Raw genomic sequence first — 22,680 nt, 5'->3', positions numbered from 1 at the left:
CGACTGCGTGCACCCCTCCAAGCGGCTCGCCACCTCCCCTCGTCTGGACTACGTCTGGACACTCGCCAACCGCGGGCGGGATACTTCTCAACCGGCTCCCGAGGGCCAATATCCGGATTGCGCTGTCCGGTCTTCTCGCAGTTCCGCGATGGTCCTGTAGTCCTCAAAAAGGGGGCAGCGGCAGAGGGGGCCGCGCCGCCGGGCCTCCTCGCAACGGGAGTACTTGGAAAAATAAAATAAAAGCGGACCTTAAAGAGATCTCAGCAGTGCCTCCAACTTGTCGGGGGGAAATTCTCCCGGGGTCGGCTGGGCCGTCCGCGGACCTCCGGGCAGGGAGGCCCCAACTCCTCCCGTATATCCCAAAAGAGATAGAGTATGAGACACACGCAAGAAGCAAGGTGATTCTGCTGTTTATTAAACAAAACGGCAGGGATGGGTCAAGGATCGTACGCGTCCGTCCTGACACTCTCTCAACATCGTGGGGCTCGCAGGCCCTTTTTACCTTAGTATGACGCGCTATTTGCGTCACCTGAGAAAGTTAGCAAAAAACCTATCGCCACTCTGGATTGGTTCCCCGAGTGGTAGGGTTAGTATAGCATACTTATAGAGAACGTTGTTAGTGGTTAAGGGTCAGTCAGGTGGTATACTTGGGTTGTCCCTTCAGTTTGATACATAAAAATTGTTACATGAAGACCCCTGAGGATTGGTCAAAGTTAATGGCGTCAGTGATAAGGGCCCCATGTTCTGATTGGTCCACCCGCGAGCCCCCCAGTCTGGGACCATCGCTGTTCCCAGCTCGCGGTGCACCTGTCATTTGCAACAATGTTTCACTATGGGTATGTGCAGACAATGTGAGGATTTATTCATAAGCAGGAAGGCCAACTACTCCCACCGCTGCAGATGTCCATTGAGTCGCTTAATTGTTTCTGCCTGTGTCTTGAGACGGGGGATCCAGGCGCCTTCTTCCTCCTGGGCTTGGCTCCCTATCAGGTTCGGCTTGGTCACGTGAGGTGGGACCGTGGTTGAGGCAGAATTCTGCACAATTAATATTGCATTTCTCACTGTGTGCCTGGCTTATCTTGCAGGTGCGACCTTGGCGTCGGCTTGCGGTATGAGAGTTTGCAACATTGTGCCCTTGACTGTCTGCTTTCGTTGGGCTCATTCTGCAGGGTCAGCAACCGAACTCTTGCTCATTCAATGTTCATGGAAGCTTTTGCTTGCGGCCTACTTGGGCCTGGTGCATAGGTGGAACCGTTTGATGCAGAGCGCTTTAGGTTATGGTATCATATTGCTCTATCCCCAGTATTGTGTCTTCGTTATATTTCTCATTATGATGCGTGGGTTTAGAAGAAGCGTGAGCAAGCATTTTTAGATGAGTTCATTGTGCGTCTTGCGTTTCTGCATTTTGAAAAGCCTATGTGGAAAATAATAAAGATGCACGTCCGTGGGTGTGTCGGTCGCCTAAGTCATAGCACTGAGTATGTTCTTCGTGTGGATTGGTGTGGGAGTGTCCGGTGTGTATGTTTGCACGGGTGTGCTGACCGTTGGCTAGGTCGTCATGGCATCTCTAACGATGTGTTGATTTGGTGCTGGATGGTTCAGTCGAGTCCATCCATGCCGCAGGTGTCGGCATTGCGGGGCAGGCTGGTGGGCAGGTGGGCACGCGAGTGGGCACATCCGTATGTTCCTGTACCAGGGTATTTGGTTGTCTGGTAGATGGGCAAACTCCTCTCGTGGCGGGTGTCTGGGCCGTGATCCTCTAGGCCAGGGTTGAGAGGGGATTGGTGGGAGCCTTTTGTTCACTTTTCCCACTTCAGGGTGCAGAGGAATGGTGGGGTTTATTGAACCAGAGAATAAGCTTTCATTCACACTTGCTTCGTCAGCATTCTTAAAAGAAATATTTGCGATAATTGATGAACTTAAAAAAAGCCAGTGATAATCTACGGTGAGCCCGTGTAAGATCTGCCAGCTACACCTTATTGTATAGTAGGCATGAGAACGCTGGCAACTGGGCAGTGGTACCGGACGTGGTTCGTGATGTGTTTACTTTATTATTCCCCTGTTTCGTTGTTGTTTTGCTTTTTCTTTTTCTCTCTGGCAAAAAAGGTTTAATTTTCTAAACCATGAGCTCAATTAAATTAACAAAAATGTTTTAAATCATTCTGCTATGCAATAGTGTGGGTGGCAGGGATGGTTTGGGAAATGCAGGTGGGCCTTTTGTTTTTAATTAAAATTTCGTTTTAACAGAACAAGTTATGATGTTAGATTGTATTCTCCTTGAACTTCCTTTTGCCACTGTCCTAAATTGCTCTATAGTGTGATATTTTCCGAATGATCCAGTGAACTGTGCATCCATACCTATCCTAGGTGCGGGAGCCCTTTTTGCTTTTCTATAAGATATGTCAGGTTTGCTCCCTTGAAACCTATAAAGATACCTGATTTCCCTCCAGTTGTTTCTAGCGGGCATTTGATTGATGCCAGATGAACTGAATCATCTCACAAGCTCATGCCCGGATGGAGAGACGGCGGCATATGACCCCTCTAATATTCATGGGGTGGATCAGCTGAAATGATTGGACCTGTCAGAAGCCCACCTGCCTTTCCAGATCCATTCCTGGCCCCAGCGCTACCTACAGTATGGGACACGCATCACCAGTCCCAAGCCTTTCCTTTTAGGCTGAGATCAGCACCCCAAGTCTTTACAAAGATTAGGATGGCTCTATGGCCCTTCTTCACAGCAAGGTCATTGTGGGGTTCCCAGTCTTAGAGTGGGAAGTCACTGCTTGACCTTCTTTTTATACTATGGGACCATCTAGCCAGGGGGCTTTATCATTCCGCAGGGGTGCAGATTCCTCACCAACCGGCAGATGTCTGAGAGGGACTCGTCTCAAGAGTTGGGCTTCATCGGGAGTAGTGGGGGTGTGGTAGAAGAAGCTACTCTTGATCCCTACTTTCTGATGATTCTTCTCTGCTCGGGTACTGCAGAAGTCCTCTAACCTACTCATGAGTTCTTCCCCCATCTATGGAAGCGCCTCACATGGGCTATACTGTCTGATTGCAATGGCACATGTGGAGCCATTGCAATCAGACAATATAGCCAATATTACGTTGTTCTCCTTGAAGGCCCTGTGCTTGGTGTCATTGACCTCAGGCAAGAGTAATGGTGAGTTTGAAGCTTTGTTATGGCCCAAACCCTGCTTGGTTGTCAAGCCAGAGACTCTAGTCTTTCACCCTGGTCCTAGTTTCAGACTTGCAGTCTTCACACCCTATGGATGATTTGAAGACATCCATCTTCTGCCCTGACTCATCTTCCACCACTCACCCCCAGCCCAAGGGAATCAGGGTAGGTCCACAAGGGGAATGGCAGCTTGCTGGCCGGAAATATAAGGGGTTTCTTTGTACTTGATTTTCAGAGCGGTAACCTCGGCTTCCCCCGATACCGGTGTGTCGCGTTACTGACTGAAAGTGTCGCGCACACAGGATAACTTCTTAGGGGGGCGAGCCATGAACTAGGATTGGTTACTCTGACACCTTGCTGCCGTTCACATACGGTTTCATGGTAGGGCAGTATTTTCTGCACATGTGTCCTTTGTAGCGTTTTGGGGTGTTCTCTGACGTCCTCAGCCTTTCCCTGCTTTTCCTTTGGCCTTCCCTCCTTAGCTATGGTAAGCCTCAAACTGGGATGAGGAGGGACGTGGGGTCAATGCCTAAACTAGCTAAAGTAATCTCCATCACACAGGGGCCATTTTCTAAGCCGAGGAGTGCAAAAGGTGTAAAAGCACAATGCTAACCATTTACACCTTACATTTACACTCCAGGATATTCTAGAGCCATTTGGAGGCAGAGGAGTCCAAGACGAGTAATGTTGCCACCATGCACTGCTCTTTCTCCTCCTCCCGCTCCTCTTTCTACTCCTCCGACATCAGAAGGCAAATGCTTTAATGCCTGTATGAGATTTTCAGGCAGTTGTCAAACCAAAGAATTCCTCTTGAATCTGTCTGTTTTTAGCAATGGATAAAAGTAGGAGGATTCCATAGGAATCCATTGTAAAAGCAGTCTGCAAAGTGTTATTTTCATCTTCCACTCAGTTTTGTAAATGTGCAAAATTGTATGCATGGCACCCAACAGCATAAACGCTCAACTTGGTGGCCACCCCTGCATGAAAATTGCACTTTTTACAAATGGACCCCTCGCAAATTCCTGCGAATTCTCGTCACGGTACTTATGGCCACCTACCCATCTTCCTTGAAGGTGTGGCAGGTAGGAGGAGACTGCATTTGGTAAGGATTTGAAAACCCTTGTACTAAAAGGACAGATTAGGAACATAGGATAAAGGAAAAATCTTTCCTTTTGGATAAATCAAATGCAGGATTCTCATTGGACGAGGTGGGACTTCATTGCATTAGTTATAATTGTGATGAGGGGGTGGGGTTAGGGGTAATGGAGAACATGGAAAGATCGCCAAACAAAAGAGGTGATGTCTGAAAGGCTTGGAATTAATCTTAACCTCTGACATTACTCTGGGCAACCCTCCAGACCATCGTTCTTCACCTGCCAAGCCATTACAGAAGGGGAAAGACCATATGCAAATCAGGCTTGGTCCCACCCCAAAAGGGGCAATCCAGCCCGAACTGCTAGGTCACATCCCTTCTGCACGAGACCACACGCATTCCCAGACATGTTTCGGCCTCATTGGGCCTCATCGGGTCTTTAGGCCCCTCAGGCTTGGGACTCACGTCTGGGCATACCTGTCTCACTCGGGAAGACTTAATGCAACTGTCCTTTTTCTGTAGGACGAAGCCTGATTTGCATATGGTCTTTCCCCTGTTTGTAATGGCTTGGCGGCTGAAGAACGATGGTCTGGAGGGTTGCCCAGAGCAATTTCAGAAGTTAAGATTAATTCAAAATCTTCCAGCCAGCACCTCTTTTGTTTTGGTTTGTCACCCTGAGAGGGACAGTTATGCCCAGACGTGGGTGCTGTGCCTGGTGGGCGTAGAGACCCAAGCTACTCCTCACTGATGAGGCCCAACAAAGGCTGAAACATGTTTGGGGATGCTTGTGGTCTCATGCAGAAAGGGACGTGACTGAGCAATTCGTACTGGACTGCCCCTTTTGGGGTGGGACCAAGCCTGATTTGCAAATGGTCGTTCCCCTTTTGTATTGGCTTGGCATGCAAAGCGCGATGGTCTGGAGGGTTGCCCAGAGCAATGCCAGAGGTTAAGATTAATTCTAAACCTTCCAGCCATCACCTCTTTTGTTTTGACTATGGATGGATCACCAGAGGTGAGCAACCGTTGGCTCTCCAGATGGTTTGGACTACAACTCCCATCAACTCTAGCATGCAAAGTCAATGATGAGGTGTGATGGGAGTCGTAGTCCATAACATTTGGAGAGCATCAGGTTGTAGAACCCGGCCTGAGGTAATCCCACCACACCCCCTACAATTGCAGTACCGTTCTGCTAAAGCAGGGGTCCCCCACCAGTGACTTTCCTTGCATAGTGAAACAGAGTCTGTCCATGCAGCACCCCATAACTCCTACCCCCTCTCCTAGCAGTCCAACACTGGGTCCTGCCCACACACCTGCAACACACTGCTATGATTCCAGAACTGGCTCACACACAGCTCTGCCGATGCTCCTCGGCCATGACCTTTGCAATCCTAGCACTCGGCTGGAATCCCGAACTAGGCCAGCACCGCCCGCACCCCAGGCCCTAGAAGAGAACTCTTTTGTCAGCATGAGTGCAGGTTTACATCTGCCAGCAGCTGAAACACAAGCGGCAGGTAGAGCAGGTCTACAGAGCTGCGTAACCCCCACCCCTGGCCTCGGGGGCTCTCCCAAGCATGTCTGCTGTAACCGAGCCCGCCAGCAGTGAGGTAACATTACAGAAGGCACGCAGAGGGCCCTGCGTGTCCATTACGGCCCGCAGGTGAAAGCCTGACTCCAGGGAGGAGGAAGCGACGCACTTATGTGAGCAGAGAGGGCGCACAATGGCGGTAGCAGGGGACTGGGAGCGGCCACGAGGATCCACTTTCAAGGGGAGACATTCAGGTGCCTGGTGGGGGGAGAGCGCCTTTGAAGTTCGGAGTGGTGGCTCCCCAACAAGTAGAAGCGCCCTCTGATCTTACCCGACCAGGAAATATGGCGGAGGGCGGCCTCGAAATAGAGGCCCGCATGACCTCAAATCGGCCCCCAATTAGCTGTGTACAGGAGTCGGGCCCGCTTCAGGCCAGGTGGGACCGGGTGGCCACCGTACCTAACCTGGGGGGCCACGGAAGTGGGCTTTCTTCCGCAGCGCACACTTTGAAATGAATGGCCTCTAAGCGCCTATAGATGCAATTAGGGCGCTCGGCGTGGAAGCAACTGCTTATGGCACAGGTGTAGGTCGCCCCTGCTCAATCAGGCGAGATGGGAGGTCAAACCGCATGCCCCTTCAATTCCTGGCCTCTCTGTAGGGAAGTGGTATTGAAACTTCGCTCATACTATGCTCCCCCTGGAGTAAAAGTACGGTATATGGGCCGCCCCACAAGTTATAACTGGTTATATATTGTATTAAATATTTATATTTTCTATTGAGAGCAGTCATCGTAATCCCTTTTTAAAGAGCCATGCATCCCCCGCCCACCCCCGGACATCTTGTGGGGCCCACAATTTGAAGACCACTGTTGCAGAGAATGCCAAAACAGGAATCCGTTCTGTGCATAGTGCTATGCTGGTTTTCTGGGAATTTGAGTGCTTTGCCGGTTTTCTGGAAATTTTAGCACTTTGCAGGGTTTCTGAGAATTTTGAGTGCTATTCTGGTTTTCTGGGAATGTTTGTGCTATGCCGGCTTTCTGGGAATTTTAGCGCTTTGCAGGGTTTCTGAGAATTTTTAGTGCTATTCTGGTTTTCTGGGAATTTTTTGTGCTATGCCGGTTTTCTGGTAATTTTAGCGCTATGCAGGCTTTCTGAGAATTGTAGTGCTATGCTGGTTTTCTGGGAATTTGAATGGAAAACTCTTCCGCTGGAATGAGAGGGAGTTATGGTCATAGCCACCGGGAGGAGGTGCTGGAGCATTTGGTCTCCATAAGGAGGTCTACAACCTGTGACTCTTAAGAAGTTTTGGACCACGACTCCCATGATCACTCACCATTGACTTTGCAGGCAAGGACTGATGGGATTTTTAGTCCCAAACACCTGAAGAACCAAAGGTCAGACCATCGCCCATAGGCATTCACTCCTGGGCAACCCTCTCCCCAACCATTTCCATCCAAGAAATGTCCAGCCTTGTACGCTCCCTGCAAAAGAAGGGAGTTCAGTCCTGATATTGGCTTAACATTACACATCAGTCACGCACGCTACGCCAATATCAGGTCATCATTTAAGCCTGGAGGGACAGTTGTATCCTGCATTAGAATCCAATTTCGAGCAAGGCAAACTTCTTGAGTTACCTTTTTCATTTTTCTTTGCTTACCTTCTAGGACAGGAATGAGCTTCATCGCTGAGTCGGGGCACGTTAAGAGGCCTCGGATCCATTACCATAAGCAGAAATTCTACTTGTGTTATACTTTGACGGGCCGGCTTGTGATCAACTGTCCCGTGTAGCCTTGGGTGCTGCTCACAACATTTGGCACCCCCTATCATTGCTATTTTTCTACACCTACCTGGGAAGTATTTTATGCTAACACGCCGCTATATTCCTTTGGAAGGGTTGACGTGTCAGCGGCAGCCATCTTAGATAGCAATTGGACGGGCGCCAATGCAATGCAGCTACGCCTTCACTTTCATGAGGTTGGTCAATGTCCTTCAGTAGCCTCTAAATGGTAGGTAGTTCTGGGGCAGGGCACAGTAGTCTTACACGACTTTCAGAAACCCAGGCCCGTTAAAGGTCGATTGAGCCAGCCCTCCTCTGCGAGTCCCACAGCACAACTCCTTCCAGGCAGCTGCTCGCCTCAGCCGGCTGAGTGTGCAGAAGGCCGCGAAACACATTATCTCGCCTCCCCAGGCTGACGGGGCTGTGAAAGGTCGGAGGATCTGTCAGCAGCCATCTCTGGGACACCCCATTATGGCAGCACGTGCTTCGGGGGCTGGAGGGGTGGGGAGCTCGTGGAGCATCCAGGAAGTCGAGGACTGAAGCTCGAGGCGTCCTCTTCCCGCTTCACACCTGCAATGAATTAGCCACCCCGGCCCCGTGGCCAGTTGGGAGTGAAAGGGAAGAGGGCCTCCATTGCGTCAGGGTCGAAGAGACATGGGAGTGTTGTGGGGAGGTCTTCGGCTGCCTGAAGTTTTCAGCGAGTACAAAACAAAAAAACACAGTCACATTTCTGAATCACTTCTGCTGCTTTCTTTTGCTATACTAAAATCTGAACAGGTTCAACTCACACGCTAAGTACCATTTTGAGTCCGCCCTTCCTTACAATGGGTCCAAGGTGATGATCCCGGGCCAAAATGGCACCCCCAATTCTTCTATGCTGGTGGTGCCCAGACAGCTACTTGGAATTGCCTTATTGTAGCACTGGCCCTGCCCCAAATGCTTGATACTGTGCCCTTGCTTGCCCCCCTTAACCACTGGAACAAGAGTATATAGATAGGTTCAGATTGAGGCCTTTGCGAGGTTTCAAGAATGACAGGTGGACTGTGTTTCATTATTGCATCTCCTACAACTATATCTGTAAGGAATTCCATCATCCGCACAACAGGTGTGCGCTCACCTGGGCTTTTTTGAAATTTTATATGAAATCGAACAAGGGTAGGTGAACCCCTGGAAAATGTGTGGGGCTAATCTGCACACATTTTCCTATGCTCACCGCACAACATACACAGATCTGTGTACTCTGGGTGGACACATCCTACAGGTGCAGTCCTCCCTGTCACATATAGTTGGAATGTGACAACCAGGAGTACATCAAGGCATCTCAAAAGGGGAGGGCAAAACCGTCCCCCTGCCATGGCCAGCCTAATTAAATAACAAAGGCTCCATGGATCCGCCCTATCCTTTCTTGGCCGGCAGAATGTGGCAGCAATTAAGCATAATTAGCATACTAATAAAGTATGCTTCAAACAGGCCCCCATGGGGCCCAGCTGCAGAGGCTAACAAAAGACACAGAAAAAACCCCAATAACCTTTGATACACACTGTGTCAACTACAAGCCAGCTCCCGCCTCTCAAGGGCAGTGAAGTGTCATATCTAGTACACGTGTTTACAGTAGACTACCCTAGAAGGGGGACCCCTCTCAGAGGGTAGGAGTATGTGATTTGATGGAGACAGAAAGTCTGTTCTTACCACAACTTCAAGGGAGACCTGCCTTTAATCAGGAACCACAGAGAGCTCACTTAACCACAACAGACAGAATGATGGGTGGAACTTAGTAGTACATGTTTTCCTGTTGCAAAGCACTCACGTTATAACCTCACGCATAACAGAAGATTATTGGTGGGGACCCAGGATTGGTTTATTAAGGTAGGCTTAGCCTACACCAATCACTGGGGCTCATTTGGCTATAAAAGAAGGTTGAGCCCCTCTTTTGGCAGATAATCTGAAGACTTCACAAGTAGTAGCAAGAAGAACTCATTGTGACCCTGGCTGAAGGTACAGTCTACCTTACATCATCCGCCAGTGAAGGAAGGCCAGGAAATCCAAGAGGGAAGCAAGATCCCTCCCCTAAACATCTCCCTGGGAACAGAGGGAGATACTGAATCCATAGGACCCTCCAGCAGTTCCTGGCCCTGTACCCAACCAGCACACACTGTGCCCTGCTAGGCTCTGCAAGCAAGCTTCCCAGGTGGGAAGTACCAGAAAGTTCTGAACCAAACCAAGGACAAGGCCGTTGCCTGCAACATTTTGGCCATCCACCTTAAATGACAACACAAGCCCAGTGAAGAAGCTAGGAGGAGTGCATTGACAAGCAGCAACCAGCGTCCACCTTAAGGACATTTTCGAGCGAGTCGAGCCCCTCAAGCAGCTTCAACCAACTGCACCACTGACTGTTGTCAGGCCACTGTCGCTCACGCCATCAGAGAAGCCTCGACCAGTGCTTCAGACCCACCAACCAGCACTGAGACACTGCTTCCTGACCCTGAGCCACAGCGTAGGCCAGCCTGCAGCCATCCAACCAACCCACCTCGCCAAACTCCCGGCCGCCTGATACCTGCAGCTGTCTCCCATCTTGAACTCTTTCGCTGAAGCTGCATAGCACCCTGAAACTGACTTGCCGCTATCGAGCACCAATAAACTATACAAGCACAAGGTATATTGTGGTTCTGTCCCCTGGTCCTTCTCCGAAGGCCCCTACGACCCATTGCTTAACTTGTGTTGAAACCAAGTATCGTTGAACTATTGAGATTAATTACTTTAATGACTACCCTCCTGTTAGTATCCAGAGTGCATCACTTTTCTTTCTTGAAACTGTCTGTCCTCTGCATTCCTTTACAGGGTGGGTTGTATTTTGTACTGTGATACAACTGTATGTTGAATAATAATAATAAAATAGATATTTGTATACAACCTTGACTGGACAGTCGCTTTTATCATTGGGTAATAATTGTATTCTCGCTGTGTTGCAACTAAACAACGACCCACGACCTTGCGGAGATAAGCCTGCCGTTCCGTCCACTTTACCAAAATTGGACAAGGAGGTTTATAATTTGTTTGTGTTTTCAATCTGTTCATATCCTCTCTGGTGTAGTAGATATGTGGGTGCTGATTGATGGCTTAAAAACCGATAGTCATCCCTGGACCACTGGGGCCCCCGGAAGTTGATTTGTCACAATATCTTAGAAATGCAAATCATCTGCTGGGGGCACTGCGGGAAAATGTGTCCTGCAAGGCCTGGAGCAGTTGCCCCAATGGATATCATCTCATGAATGGCAGACAAACAATTCAAGGGCTTTTCGTAAATTCAGGACTGCAAGTCCCAGAATGCAAGGAAAAAAAACAAGACTAGACGATCATCCGCGAACAACATGGGGCATGTTGGCATGTGTTGGGAGGAGGACAGTGCAACACAGACACTGCATTCCTCTAGGCATGGTGCCTTCTCCAAAAACAAGGTGCTGTAATTTCAAAGATTTTTCCACTTTAGCTCTTCTTAAGGATGTTTGCTTCATTATTCCCTTTTCAATGTCATTGAATTTCCCGATCAACGTCAGACTGATCTCCATTCGAACTCTGCGCACTTAGGGCCTTCTTGTGCAAAGTCCAGTTGGCCACCTACAAAGGGCCCCTTCTGAATCCAGTGCCAGCAGATAGCCATTCCCCCAATGGCCTACGGAGGCCCAGAGGAAGAAAACCAGGGCAATTCTACAGTCTGACACCATTTTGGCACCGAAAGGCAATTCGAAGCTCAATTCTGAATCCATCAGAATATTGCCCACCATATGGAAGCCAGTCAGTGCATCCCACTGCCATACCAGTCACAAGATGTCCAAAAACAGGTATGCCCGCAAATGGATCCAGTACTCGAATGTAACGGTTTATTGAGAGGCCACCCTCATCAGGGGAGTTCCTTCCCTCCCCACTCAAGGTGTCACACAACAAACTGATGGATTCTTTTATTCGGCCCTATAGCCAATTCATCCAATACCCCTTGGATCCCTCCCCCTGAGCAACTGATGAGCGAAGAACCAGGCTCGTGTACAGGAAAGATGTTTATGTTTATTTTTTAATAGATGTTAAGAATAATCACACATACTAAACACGCAGCCTTCTTTGTGGCTCACCATTAACTTCTTTATACACAAATCAATTCTACAACTTAGCTAAGAAAGAAAAAACACAAACCACAATGCTTGATCTCAATTCCAATTCAAGAAATAATTAGCGCTGGTCAGTTAATACAATTTATAGACGTAGTGCTGTGCAATATGATTTTCCTGCGTGCTTAAAGGCTAGCAGTTTAGTTTTAGAAGTCTGGACAAATGCATTTCGCAATTATGATTTCACCTACAGTTTTGGTTTATAATAATGTCAGGGTGATTGAGCAGTTTGTTTTTAGACTCCCCCCCTACTTTGTTCTGGGTTGGGGAAGTCTGACATAAAAATGTGGATGATTGTAGAATTTTGGATTTCAGACCCCCTCCACTTAAAGGCCTGTGTTAGTTGGACAAAAAGATTGGACTGATTCAAGAACAAAGACACCCCTCTTCCTTGGAAAAGGCGGGGTCCGCAGTGCAAAAAGGATTATCCAATAAAATTGTAGGCTTTAGTCTTTCAGTGCACGCTGAGAAGTGAGCTTTGTTCTTTTCGAATTTTATCACTGCGTAGTGTTCTGCAAAAGGGATTTAATCAAATTAATATTTTTAGTTTAATAGACTAAGGATCTACACAGTTTTGCTGCCACCCTCCCCCCCACCACCAGAAAGTGAAAGTTTTTAAGGCAAGCTAAGGAAAAAGTTTTAAAAAATAAGGTTGCGGTAGAGAACCCAATAGGCACCAAAAACACACATTTAACAACCTAGAAAATGTGTTTTCACAATCCATGCAGCCGATATCCAGAGGTCCCCTTTTTTTATTCTAGCACTGTATATCGGGGTATTACGCTCCCGGCACTGCAAATGGGGCAGCCGTTAACCTGTCATTGTATCATCCTAGCACTGTATCTCGGGGCATTGCCCACCTGGCACTGAACATGGGACACGTGTATTCCTGTCATTAATTTATTCTGGCACTGTATCTGGGGGCATTAGTCTCCTGGCACCGAACAAGTTCTTCTGTCATTGTTTCGTCTTGGCCCTGTTGCTGGGAGCGATGTTCTCCTGGCACTGCACATGGGGCAAACGTTATCCTAACATTTTTTTATGCTGGAACTGTATTTGAAGAAAGTCTGATCCTGGCACTGAAAGTGGAACATAGGTTATCCTGTCATCGTTTTATCCTGGCACATATGCTATAATGTTGCTGTTTAAAGCAATGCCATTTGAATTCAGAGTTTTTCATGGTTTTTTTTGGTTTTCTTTGAGAGGGATGCACCCGAAAAGTGAAACTAAAAGGCCCGAGGTGGAGAATTCACCAGATGGAAGCGCAGCTCTGTGCCGGGGTTCTGGAGACCAGATTTCCGTCAGGCCCAGGGGCACAACAAGGATGCCCTTGTACCTGCAGGGGAAGGAAGAAAGAAAGCAAACACACTGATTGGACCCTCGGAAAGGCCAAACTACCCTGGGGGCGCAGGGCCTCCAATTGGAACACACTGGCAAACAAGTGGCCATTTATTGGAGTTGCCCGGGCGACAAGGGAGCGCCTAAACTAAGCATCTCGCACCCCTGGCCAGCAAGAATCAGTCTTCAGTCTGCATGAGCCGCATTGACCCCCAGAACCCTGGCATTACCTCATTACCTATAATTTGGGAACGCCTCGTTCACAATTTCCTTTTCAGAGTTAAATACAGATTGGTCTGTCCACATTCATTGCAGGGAAAAGGAGGGCGCGAAGTGACAGCCGTGGAAATGCACGCGCTGGGTTTCATCGGATGCACAGATGGGGCACATGCAAGTAGGGCAAGCTTCCCTCTCAGAGCAAGTGCAGCGGGGTGGGTTTGAAGGAGTCCTCGCATTGTCTGTACACTGGCACACTACAGGCACCAGGAAAGCAAGCATTCAGCACAAGCTGAATAGCGTGGGGACAGCTCAAGTCCGCGGCCGCTCCAGGTAGAACGGCAGCAGCACGGGCTACCAGAGGGCAAGCTTCCCTCACACACAAAACAGGCAGAGCAGAGACAGCAACAGTGCCTGGTTCCCTCAAGCAGAAAAGGTGGAGCGTGGGAAGAAGCAGTGCAAGCTTCTAGCACACAGAGTCACAGCACGGATCGGGAGTAGTGCAAGCTTCCCTCACACACATAACAGGGCAAGCTTCCCTCACACACATAACAGGGCAAGCTTCCCTCACACACATAACAGGCAGAGCAGAGACAGCAACAGTGCCTGGTTCCCTCAAGCAGAAAAGGTGGAGCGTGGGAAGAAGCAGCGCAAGCTACTAGCACACAGAGTCACAGCACGGATCGGGAGTAGTGCAAGCTTCCCTCACACACATAACAGGGCAAGCTTCCCTCACACACATAACAGGCACAGCAGAGACAGCAACGAGGCCTGGTTCCCTCAAGCAGAAAAGGTGGAGCGTGGGAAGAAGCAGTGCAAGCTTCTAGCACACAGAGTCACAGCACGGATCGGGAGTAGTGCAAGCTTCCCTCACACACATAACAGGGCAAGCTTCCCTCACACACATAACAGGGCAAGCTTCCCTCACACACAAAACAGGCAGAGCAGAGACAGCAACGGTGCCTGGTTCCCGCAAGCAGAAAAGGTGGAGCGTGGGAAGAAGTAATGCAAGCTTCCAGCACACCAAGTCACAGCACGGATCGGGAACAGTGCAAGCTTCCCTCACACACATAACAGGCACAGCAGAGACAGCAACGAGGCCTGGTTCCCTCAAGCAGAAAAGGTGGAGCGTGGGAAGAAGCAATGCAAGCTTCCAGCACACCAAGTCACAGCACGGATCGGGAACAGTGCAAGCTTCCCTCACACACATAACAGGCACAGCAGAGACAGCAACGAGGCCTGGTTCCCTCAAGCAGAAAAGGTGGAGCGTGGGAAGAAGTAATGCAAGCTTCCAGCACACAAAGTCACAGCACGGATCGGGAACACACATAACAGGCACAGCAGAGACAGCAACGAGGCCTGGTTCCCTCAAGCAGAAAAGGTGGAGCGTGGGAAGAAGTAATGCAGGCTTCCAGCACACCAAGTCACAGCACGGATCGGGAACAGTGCAAGCTTCCCTCACACACGTAACAGGCACAGCAGAGACAGCAACGAGGCCTGGTTCCCTCAAGCAGAAAAGGTGGAGCGTGGGAAGAAGCAGTGCAAGCTTCTGGCACAATTAGTCACAGCACGGATCGGGAGTAGTGCAAGCTTCCCTCACACCCAGGTACAGCAGAGACAGCAACGAGGCCTGGTTCCCTCAAGCAGAAAAGGTGGAGTGTGGGAAGAAGCAGTGCAAGCTTCCAGCACACAGAGTCACAGCACGGATCGGGAGTAGTGCAAGCTTCCCTCACACACATAACAGGGCAAGCTTCCCTCACACATAACAGAGCAAGATTCCCTCACACACATAACAGGCACAGCAGAGACAGCACCGGTGCCTGGTTCCCTCAAGCAGAAAAGGTGGAGCGTGGAAAGAAGCAGTGCAAGCTTCCAGCACACAGAGTCACAGCACAGATTGGGAACAGTGCAAGCTTCCCTCAAAACATAACAGGTACAGTTGTCGGCATCCACAGTGCATTCCCCCTCCCTGCCTCGTCGCGCCTTGAAACACTTGTGTATAGGCGCGTTACAAATACCATATCATATCATATCTTAGACACAGAGAACAGTTCCACCCCAGGGCAACATCGACACAAGATGTCCTCACTTCGGGAACAGGTACTAAATACAGAAGTAGGAAGGCTTCCCCTACACACCTAGAACAGCAGAATGCCTGCACGCGCACACTCACTCTCTCGCACACGCATGCACTCACAAGACATGTAATATAGGTCACCGGTGCAAGAGGTGTGCCCACCTGATCGCTTCAAATACCAGTTTTCTCGGTAGATCAGTCTGATGCCGGGGGGCTGAGGGTCGAGTTTCTTTAAAGCATGTGTAATATGCGGGCACAGTTCGTGAACTCATGCCGTGACTCAGGGGCCTGGGGCCTAGTCTCAGGGACTCCTCGATGGGAAGTCAGCACGGCAAGACCCTGCGTGTTCTAGACACAAAGTTCACTGTCAGCGCCTTGAAAGACAGACTAATTGTATTACTCATTGCACTTCCTGTATATGACTGCAACATTCAGAGTCCAGGGCATGTCAAGTAACTTTCCCAATAACTCCATTGCCTTGCCACATGTCTGCGTTTGCTGGCCCCATGGCCTCCCCCTTGGGCCTCAGCCGGGTTCTGTCTCTAAGAGCTTTACAATTGAGACCAGTGCGTGAGTACTAGACCCATGTGAGCTCGGCTGTTGGTGTGTACAGTGCTTCAACTAAGCTAAAAAAAGGCCAAACCTTCACAAATCAGAACCTGGAAGTCAAAGACTTCCATAATTACACCCGTTTTTGAAACATCTATTCCAGCTGTGGAGACTTGAAAGTATTTTTAAACTTGTGAAGGTCCCGTTTTTATTCGTTTGGGCTATGAGGCTATTTGTAAGCCAAAACTATTGCATTAGAGTACAGATATGGCAAAATGGCATATGACGAGGGACGCAAAGCTTGTAGGTGTTGTTTGGTTATGTGCCCACCCATTGACTGCCCATGGCCATGCTAAGCCTTATGGCCATTCTCACCCAGTTCCTGCCGCTGCCCACCTAAAACACCTTCTCATTGGAACTCTGTCAGCTCGCTATAATCAAACCCTACCATCAAACGTTGCACTCTGAAGGCCTGCCAGTGTTTATTCAAAGCAATCTTCTGAGAGGTAATGAATTAATTGAAGATGTAAACCTGCTACTGATGTAATAAAAATGTCTTAACCAGCTCTGCCTTCAGCCACTGGATTTATAAGCACTCTGCGTGTCCTTCACTGAAGTCCTGTTGAAACAAGCATTGGCCAAGGCAACCATTTTGGATTGTTGTGGGGGCAAGTCTGGAATTGAAAATTGTATGTACTCCCCTGTATTATAATATTGAGTATGTAATGCAAACTGCCATGTTTAAACAACTGTTTCTTGCTTGTGCGAGGTGAGGCTTTAGAGTTTAGAGCGCATGTCTTTGCAAGGAATGCCCTTTGCCTAGTGTGTAGCTGTGCTAGCCTCCACATCTCTCGCTTCTGATGTGTTTCCCTTTTGGCATATGTAAGCATGTTTTAGGCTCCCGCTTTCCTAGGAAAAGAGGCTTTAGTAGATGGAAGTCATCATACTCTAAGCGTGCTCGCCTGCCTCAGACCGTGTGTGAATCTTTGAGGAATATATTCAGCTTCCTTAAATGTATCACTTTTGCTGTCCTTCATGATAACACTGTCTTACATGTACGAACGCAGCTGGTATCAAAAACTTGGATAGATAGGCTTTTTTCTCTTCTTGTAGCATCGCTTCAGTATGATTCCTTGCCCTGTCTGGACCTCCCCTTCCATTGAAATACATGTTTTCCTTTGGTTATAAGAGAACTGTGGTAGGAGGGAGGGGGTTCTCACTTGCGTCAAAGTCTCATACTGTTGTTTTCTTGATGTTCTGCTACTTGCTGTTTACTAATAAATTGTTCACCAATTCCCCCGGAATAGTCAGTGGCCATGTTTCCATGACATTGGGTGTACATATTAGGCATTTGCAAAGCACTGCTACTAGATGCCAAGCGTTTCACTCCATTTTCACCTGCACCATCAATTTCCAGCTTTTATCACTACGGCTGTGTCTGGCAAGTGCCTTTCCTCGTGCCTACACAAAAGCCCAAACTGTTGGCATTGCCAACGCTTGTTCTATAAATGTCTCCCGGAAACCAGACATCCTCCCCCTAACCACCACCTCTGCCCATATTGCAACTCTGCCAAACCTGACAGGCCCCTCAACCATTTATCTCTCAATCTTGATCGAGGTGTGCGATGGCACTATAAGGAACAAACATTTTTGATGATTCAATATTATTTTCTGCCTATATTTCATGTCTGGGTGTGCTTGGATCTATCTAGAACATCAATACCAGTCCACAGTAGTCTTAGTTAGCACATCCTTGCCTGTTTTCAGCAACTCCCACTTACCAATTACCATTTTACATTTTGCCCAGTTAGCAAACTTATGCCAGTGGTATTCAAACTTTTTCATACCGAGACCACCCCTTAAGTAAACACATTGTTTTTGCCCTCGCCCCCAGTTAGCGGTTCACCACCCACCTCCCACCCCCCACCCCAAAGGGGCCCATCGGATGTCCAGTATTGCCCAAGGCTCTTTAAAATATAAGATTTTCTTCTGCTTATATTTTCTATTAAAAGCAGACACCTTAATCCTTTTTATTAAATTAAAAACAGCCATCTTATTCCCTTCATAAAGATTCCGCCCCAACACCCAAATATCCTTCATGTTCCCCTAGTTTGAAGACCACTGCCATATGCCCAGTTACTAAAACTCTGCCAGTTTCCAGAAACTGGCAGGCTATGGCCGTGTTTCCATTAGGAATCCCATTTTAGCCAGTTGCCACTAAGCCAACTTATCTCATTATTACCTGGCCTTTACTGCCATCTCCCAGCTAATTATACCTTTGTTGCAGGTGCCAGAAAGAAGAAAGGACAGTTCTCCCCAGGGTGGTGTAGGGCTTCGATGGGCAAATGATAGACACTTACGTACAGTTTCTGCTGCTCAAGAACTGGCTGCTATTGGCTTGCGGGCCAGATTGAGTTGGATGAATTGCTAACCTGAAAACAAACGGGCCAGGGGAGAGCGCCCGACACCACTTACTTTTTCAAACCTTTTGTGACACTGGTACATTACGCCTATTACCAGACCAATGGGCGAGCTTGCACTGAGCTTAGTGCCTGGGTGTGCACTGATTGTAGTGCCACTAAAATGACTAAATATGTCTGGATTGGACACTATGTCTGAGTTTGCACAATGATCATTATGTACTTGCACATGTGCAAAGAGCATAATAAACCCAGCCCTTATGCTCGTCCTAAAGCTAACACAATGCAGCGTTAGTAACCCGTTCCACGGCTATACCAGGCGGTTTCGGCCCGGCAGCCCGAGTTAATGGATTGAGCGAAGTGAGCATCCACAGAACCTGATTGGCTGCACCCCATGCCGCGGGTGCTAATTCATGTTTTCGCAGCAGTGCTAAGATAGCAACAATTGGGTCCTGGAACAGACTCTGGAACCTCCTCCTTGTTAACACCACCCTCGCCCCCTGACATCTACCTTTCACAAAGCAGCTCAAGATCCTCCTGTTCTAGGAATGGCTCTCCACAACACCTAGGTCCACACACCTTCCACTCCCCAGCCCACCTGAGACTGGGTGACCTGCTCCCACTGATTCCTCTCCTGGTTGCTTGTAGATCCACTGCGGCCCCTGTTGTTTGCTCTCTACTCACTTGTATCTCTGCTTCTCTCATGGTATCCTTCCACCCTAGGAATTGTAAAGCGCTCTGTTACTACCCGAAGCTAGGTCAATGTTCAATAAATATAATAATAACAATTATTATTGTTGGGTCAGCTTCCAGGCATTGCTATTTAGAGTCCCAGAGCAATGACCAAGTATGGCTTGATTTAGCCCTGGTGCAATAACATTTGCACCCGCATTTGCAAAGGATCTTACCCCAGCACACGTCCAATCATTGCACCAGTCCTCGCAGTTGTGTAAATTCTTTCATTAACATTAACCAAATATATACATAGTACCTTTATGGGTGTTTTTGGTTAGATGTGCATTCTGATAAATAAATGTATATCATTGAATTCTACAGGAACCCGCATTGCAAGGACATAGGGTACTATCATAGGGTACTATCAGCCATCTAACTCGTCTCAAATGACTTCGATAGATCCTTAGAACAGAAATAGGGAACAACCACTTAGTACTATTAAGTTACTTTGTTCCAATCTTTGTTTGACAGTACTTTTCTAACCAGAGGAGTGATGAGTATACACCGGTATTCTTGATATTTCAATAGTTACTTCCCAACAGCTTACCAGTAATTATGAGCCAGTTAGGTTACATTCTATCTACCTTGACTTACAGGAGTACCCCACCATTGATATACCCTGGGTGACATGTATTTTGTGCCTTAAATGTACCTTTATCAGCCTGCTCTCCTCTTCAAGTGCTGGTCCCCGCAAACCAAGATATCTCTGATTTAGTCAAGTAGAACGTGTGCTCTGTTGATCTTTGCTTTTGATAAATACTTCCTTAAATGCATGTGTAGATCATGGTGAGCATTTTTCTGGACATTGGATTTCTTAGTTAACCACTAATAGTATATTGAGACAACAGTAAAACTATCCTTGTGCATGTTTCTAAAACAGTGTTTATTATTGCTTTTCAGTTCAAATTTTGGCTCTTGAAGAAGAGATTGAATTCTCGAAACGCGTCCGCCATTTTAATTGTTGATTTGTCCACAAAATCCGTTATTCCTTTGTGTTTGTTTTTCTGCATTTAAGAAACTAATGTCAAAGAGAATATTGATCAAATAAATGACTGCTTTTTTATCAAAACAGATTTGGGAATGTATGTATAAAATATGTTCATTGAATAACAACAACTGTATGCAAATACTTGTTGAACCGTTTTGATAATGGATTAGTAACAGTGTGCAGGGGCTGGGAGGGTTCCAAAGATTTGCATCCTCTTTTTTCTTAGTAGTAGACCTGTGCCAGATTTACTTTTCCTCCCCCGCACCTTGAAATCTTTACATACATTGAGAATTATCTTCACCCCTTATTTAAACTTTTGGAGTGCATCCACATATCATGCGTTAAATTCTTTCATTGTACAAGAAATAAAACCATTGCGCTGGCACTATAATCAGCAATCCAGGCCGCCAATGAAAGTCATCTCAGACGCAAAACTTTGTCAATCCTGGTATATTTCCAGTTTGCACAGTGCAGTATGACATGACATAATATGACATATCATGACATATCATGATATATCATGGCATGAAAAGGCATATCAAAGTGTCATTTATGATGGCATATCATGATATGACAGGGCATCCCCTGTTATGAAATGCCTTAATATGTCAAGTCATGTTAGCTCATGTCATATTATGTGATAATATGTTATGAATCTTCAAAGAATGTTTTCCTTTAACGATAGATCAGGTATTGTTATGTCATGTCTTGTCATAATATGTCATCATGCTATGACATTACCTATGACACCATACCATTGTCCCAGCATGGTATGCCATACTATAATCCTGCGACACTATGGCACGTCATCTCATGAGTATCATGGCCTTTGCGTGGACAGTTGTTTGGTTGGTATTTTAGATTTCCTGGTGACATTGGTTTGTAGGTTTCTGGATCTGAGTATCTTGGTTGGATGTTCTGAGGGAAACAGTAGGTGAGGTATGGTGGAACATTTCTGCAGAATGGGTAACCATTGGGTATTTCTTAATGCTACAGCGGTGTGGTCCTGGGCTTTGGGGCCAAGCACCAGGCCTGCGTCTTCATTGGGAATCAGTTGGATTTGCCTGGTGAGTTTCCTATGGAGAGTGAGGTGCATCCCAAGGCAACTACTGAGGTTCCTAGCGGCTAACGGATGAAGTAGCTCAAATGTATAGTGAAGACCAAGCATGGGAGTGCCTGTTTTATAAGGTGTGGGTGAAGGTGTTTACCTGAGTGATACACTGAGGTAGTGCTGTTGTTGAACAAGCAACCCAGGTGTCTGACAGTACTGTGTGGCAGCCTGTGTGTCCCACAGTTGTTGTGTTGGGCCCTTATTTCCTCAAGTGTTATGTGGTCTGAACAGAATTTGGGCTTCATTGACACAGAGCTAGAATTACCTGGTTAACTTCTCAATAATACTGCCCAACAGGCCTACTTTTCACAATTCAGGTGTATGTGCCAACTGCGGAAACAGGGTACACTCCAAGACTGGTGATCCCAGTACACTTCCAGTTGGACAATCTCAGTATAGTCCTAATTTTACAAACCAACAATCTACTCAGTTAAAAAAAATCCCCAGTATAGATCCCAATTCCTAGTATACACGTAGTCTGAAAAACCCAGCCTATTCCCATACCCTTCAAGTTTGACAACCCCCGTACACTCTGAGTTTTCCCAAATCCTTGTAACTTCCTTGACAATCCCAGTGTACTGTACTGAAAAATAACAAATCAGCCCCGGATATCATGGAGAGCAATCTGACCTTAAGGTGAAAAGACACAATAGCGCAGAGCGTGTTATAAAACCCAATGGAATAGCAGAACATGTCTCTGCACTTCATAGAACATAAAGACGAGCACTGTGATGAGGCTCTGGGCCGCTCACACCCAATGCCGTATTATCCATTAGGCCAAGTAGGAAGCAGCCTATTGGCCCTACTGCTTTTAGGGGGGCCTGCAACAACAGATCAAAATAAAGCGCTGCAGCAAATTTCAAACATATTAGGAGATAATGCATGAGTTGGGTCCCAACATTTCTACTTCCTAAGGGCTTCCACAGTGGCTAATCCGGCACTGATCACACCTGCTGACAAGAGAAAAAGAGAGTCCCCACAGCCAAAGAAGGTGCCAGAAGGGGGACTATTCCAGCTTGTCCCTCACCTAACAACTCCTCACCACAGAAGATATTTAATCCTAAAAGTGTAAGGGTGAAAGTATTTTGATTCCCGAAGAAATGAATTATCTCTCCTTTTTATGGCCTGATAAAGAGGAGGGACGTGGCAAAAAATTTGCAAAAATCCTGGACAAATTCTACTTTCGTGCGAACAATAAAAATGTACCAAGGTGTGGACTGGCCTATAGGGAACTCTGAGGATCTCCCGGTAGGCTGCTGCACACTGGCCTCTATTGGGTGCTTTGAAACAGTATATTCTTATTGTATAAGCGCCTAACAAGCAAACAATAAATACATAAATAAATTGTACAGTATTTCCAAATGTTCTTATAGGAAAAGCTTTGAGCATGCTGAAAATGTGTAACATGGGACCACTGTGAACATTATTTCGAGGGCCTCTTTTTATTCCCAGTCAACTCCTGAATGCATCCGCAGGTGGGTGAAATTCCCTCAGATTGAGGAAATGAAAACTGT

Source organism: Ambystoma mexicanum, chromosome 1p, assembly GCF_040938575.1.
Source record: "Ambystoma mexicanum isolate Mex_15411 chromosome 1p, UKY_AmexF1_1, whole genome shotgun sequence".
NCBI lineage: Eukaryota > Metazoa > Chordata > Amphibia > Caudata > Ambystomatidae > Ambystoma > Ambystoma mexicanum.
This window is presented reverse-complemented; position numbering follows the sequence as displayed.